General features: G+C 32.3%; 1 pseudogene; it reads right to left on the bottom strand.

Moving 5' to 3' along the window:
• LOC111379905 lies at nt 1–4,960 on the bottom strand (annotated as a pseudogene).
• Between the last annotated feature and the right edge of the window lie 29 nt (nt 4,961–4,989).

The following is a 4,989-nucleotide window of genomic DNA, read 5'->3' as shown; positions in this document are numbered from 1 at the left end:
TCAAACACCCCCTAAGTTTGTAACGGTCAGCACTCTCTGCTTGATCCTTATTGGCCAATGTATGAGATAAAGATCCACATATTCTAGCCCCATCTTCCTAGCAAATAAATAAAAATTTAAAACTTCTTATATAAGATAGAGATGCTTTGGAACTTGATTACGCTGTGTCTGGATTATATGTTGACTGAGGATATTTAGGAAAAATATTATCAAAGATACACCTCAGAAACTAACATGGATGAGGGAGGTTGCCTCTGCCATAAATTCAAACGATCCATTCTTCTCATCCTGCATGTCATCAACTCCTTGCTTCTAACTTTTTCAACATTGTTAAAATGAACAATCTGTATTTTTTGTGGAAGTGGAAAGGTTGTACAAAATCTTAGGAATATTTACAAGATGTGTAGAGTTGGCATCTACAATTTTCTATAAGGGATTTTTTCTCTCTCTCCCTCTCTCTATATTAATCTTCAGTTTTCTTCATTTTTTTGGGCCCTCAGTAGATTTCAAGTAGCCTTTTCTATCAACGTTAACAATAACTAATGCCCAGACATTCCATATTCTTGGTATTTCATGGAATCACATTATAATTTGATTCCTTCACTATTCCCGGATGACAGGCAGACCTATATTCCTTAGTTTTAATAGGACTCCTTACAAGCGTTGTTTCTATCTACTATTTTCTAAAAATAATCAAGTTTTCCATATTCTTGGAATTTCATGGAATAAATTATAATTTTGATTCCTCCACTGCCCCGTATTTGAATACGATTGATTGGCCCAATTGTATTTCAAAAATATTACACGTGGATTTGGTGTTCCCAGATCGGTAGTTGTTTCTTACAGGCATTGTAAATGTTAAAATAATAAGAATAATACTATTTTGACTGCATATGTATAGCCGGTCTTGGGCCGAGGCATTTGAGACCTACGTCTCAAGCCCAAAACCAAAGTGGGCCTATTTTTGCTCCCCCCCCCTCCCTCCCCTCTTTTTAAGGGTTTAGAGAGTTAAAGGCAAAGTTGGTTTTTCATTCGTTTTTCTCATGCATGTGACAATGCGACCGACGATCCATTTTAATTTCATCAAGACAAGGTCACAAATTTTTTTGGGACAGCTCTAGAGTCTGTATGTCATTTTTATTTTGTATTGTTTCTGTAAATTTGTAATGCTCAATTTTTTGCGTAAATAATCAAAAATGTTATTGGATGTGCAAAATGGAAAATGGGAATTTGTTCAACATATCTTGATCCAAGAATGTGTGTCCAACTTGAACCTTGATCATATTCGGTATCTATTTACTATTTAGCGTAACTGATTGGCATAAGACAATAGGGCATTGTGTAATGATGAAATTTTTATTTCAGGCTTATGAATTTTGACGGTAGAATTTTCAAGGGTGTGATTCCATAATTTTCATCGAAATTTTACTTCTCAATTCAGCAATGACTTGCCCTAGCTAGTTATTGAATATGTTGGAAATGTTTGAAGCCTTGTTGGCTTATATAATGGTGGTCTCGTCGGCTTATATGGTTGGTTATTATATGATCAATAATTGCATAGGCGTACGTAGTAATTATATTGAAAACTCTAATTGGAAGATGATTGAGATATTTCATAATTGTCTTTTAGGTTAATCATTGGACATTAGGTTGCATATTATACCATTGAAATAATATATTTGTTTGTTATTTTAATGTTAAGTTTTAAGTTAGTAATATGATGCAAAATATACCGTTGAATTTTGCATTTAAGTTAATTTCGTCAGGATGCCAATTTATGGACTTCGTCTCGGGCCCCAACGATCACAGGACCAGCCCTGTGCATATGATGAATTCTATGCAAAGGGATAAATTATCATAAAATAGCTTCCTTAAAAAACCCTTCTACAAAAACTAAAGATAGGTTACATATTCTACCCTAGGATTTGATGGGTAGCATTGTTATTTGTAAATTACTTTCTCAATCAAAATTTGGATCTAACCCCGGTTTTACAGTATAGTAGTAGATTATATTCTCAAGAGAAAGTAATCGTACAAAGTTATTTTTACAAGGATGTTTTTTAAGATGGCAATCATAAATCTAAAGTAGTTAAATTAGGATTGCCAACTGGGTGTTTATTCAATATGCTAATTGTTGATTACATATTTTTTTTTTCCTGTAACATATGTTAATGACAAATATAGAGAAGAGAAGTGAAATTTTTTCTGTGTCACATTTTCAATTGAAACAATTAATCAGATATGACACGAGAAATTTAAAATTATTACATATAAGTATAAGATAAAAGTGTACGGTAAAATTAAAGAATTGAGGAATCATTTTCTCACACGTGAAAGTCTAGTGAGAAGTTAGGCTATGTTTGATTGCACCCCAATTCCATAGAAAATGGAAATCAAATTCCATTTTTTCAATTTTTTGTTGTTTGATTGGAGATATTTTCTCTAAAATTCGAATTCCACCTTTTATGCCACCTAAGCTAATATCCATATTTTTCTTGAATTCCAATTCTTACCAAAATGGTGAGAATTGGAATTCTCGGTTACTGTAGCATTTTTTTTTTTTTGTTAGCAATGGAAACAAATTCTAAGAATTATTGCAAAAAAATATATTTTCCTTTAAATGACAATTTTCATGTAAAATAAAGTCAAACGAATATCAAAAGATAGATGATTTTCTTGAATTTTTTTTTTGGCAATGGAAACAAATTTCATCCCCCATACCAATAAAATATATCTCTTTAATTGACAATTTTCATGTTTTATTTCAACATTTTCCACATGAAAAATTATCCCTGTCAAACACAATAATTTACAATTCTCAGGAAAACAATTTCTAGACAATTCAATTCTCTGAAATTCGTTTTCAATTCAATTCAATTTCATCTTCGCAATCAAACGGACCCTTAGATTCTTAGCCTTTTACAAAAGGATTAGTGAAGATAAACTATGAGGAGGAGTTTAAAACTCCTTTGTTAAAAACTCATCAAAGATGGAAATTCTGCCTAATATTACGATTGGGTAATTTTTGGCTCAAAAGGTAAACAAGTCATTCTAGGTGGATATTTTGTAGCACCAGGTTTGAAATACCCAATACTAGATAAGTAGTGCTCGTTCTTAGTCGAAAAGGTTGAGTTTTATAAACTCTTAATGAGGTCTCAAATGCTACAAAAATATTTGAAGAATTTCAAGATGGTGACATAAATCAAGATAAGCGAAGGTCATAAAATGCACTAAATGTGAACAATGTGTAACATAAGAACATTAGAGTATTCATGTGTGTGTGCTGTCACTTATATTGTCATAAGTAATAACTAGTTCAAAACTTTTAGATACACAAATGTTTGTGATGCTTACACTAAGGTAATGTTAAAATTGAAAGATATATTATCAGAATACTGTTAATTATGAGATTATCTGTATTTGAACAAGTGGAAGATTGTTGTATTTTGTTCAAATAAACAAGAGATGGCTAAATCAAAAAGTTGGGAGATGATTTGCTGGGATTAAAACTTGTGTGCTCAATTTGTTGCAGAAAACAGAGTGGATTCTATGTTCAAAGCTTTAGTCTTCTCAAACGAAAGCCCCAGCAGGCAAAGATTTTAATTCTTTAGTGGAACAACTTGCACCTTCTCGTCATCTATTCATGCCTTATGTCGCTCTCGTTTGATGGGGATTAAAATCAAATTTTTAGTAAATTTTGATAAAAGTTGATGAAATGTATTGTTGAAAAATTATAGGTACCATGGAATGTGTTTTTAAAATTAATGATTGATATATATATATAATCGACATTTTAATTAATACCAAATAAGGACGAAATATTGTGTTGATGTGATGCTTAGCCCCCATTTGGTACCATTTCTAAACGAATCACACATTCTTCTAATAAAATAATCTTGCAAATTGATTCATAATTTTTTTCCTAATATTTAACCACACATTCTCTAAAAAAATTACTTTTCACAAAATCTATTCTAAAAAATCTCTACCACAGAGGAGCTTAACTATATAGTGTATTGGGGGATTATTTTTAGTACTATGAGATTAATATACATCTTCCCCCAAGATACAACTTAGCCCCTGGGTTTAAATAAAAAATCGGATTTTTACTAGATTTTAAAAAGAAATTGATGGAACGTCTGTTTAACAGTTGTGGATTCCATGAAATATGTGATTAAAATTTATTGTTATACTTTGATTTTAATAAACTTTTTAACTTAAGCAAACATAGTCCCAATTTCAAAAAATTTAAGTGTTCGAAGCTTCCTTAACCATCTATCTATAATTAATCTCAAGAGCGAGAGGGATTTATCCAACTTTTCAAAGCCTCAATTTTCTGGTCTCTTCTTCCTACTTGTGTTCCCATTTATTGCTTAATTAATTTCCAACGGTACGAATATAGTAAATCATCCTCGAATAGCAACACATAAAATAATAATACTATCTAACATCAGTTTAGGTGATCACACTTTATAGGTTCAATTAAATGAATCATGTGACAATGCATTGAAGTGAATCATTATTTAATGCTATACAGTTGCCGCATAGACAAGTGTTTAACACCAGTGGTGTTAAATGATACTACTCCGTATAAATTTATTAACAAATACGTTTGCTATACTCGATATTTTTCCCATATTTACGGGTACGCAGGCAAAACAAGATCAGGATGAGTATCTTTTGTCCATAACTTAGAAGTAACAAACACTGTGTCACGACTCTTGATGAGGCCACGGTCTAGTGCCCCAGCCACCATTTGACCGACGCACTCCTCCGTCCCATAGACTGCTGTCGTGTCACAGTGGCAGTATCCTTCCTCAATTGCATCCATGAAGATGGATGTTAGTTGCTTTGGACCTCTGGTGGTGGCAGAGGATATGCTGCTCTTCCAAAGCCCACTAGGCGAATTGAATGGCCGGAATTTAATATTAATTGAGGAACTTGCACGCTGGCCATTGAGTGTATGATTTTAAGTTTTTTTTTTTTTTT

This window comes from Olea europaea, unplaced genomic scaffold (genome assembly GCF_002742605.1).
Source record: "Olea europaea var. sylvestris unplaced genomic scaffold, O_europaea_v1 scaffold2058, whole genome shotgun sequence".
NCBI lineage: Eukaryota > Viridiplantae > Streptophyta > Magnoliopsida > Lamiales > Oleaceae > Olea > Olea europaea.
This window is presented reverse-complemented; position numbering and strand designations above follow the sequence as displayed.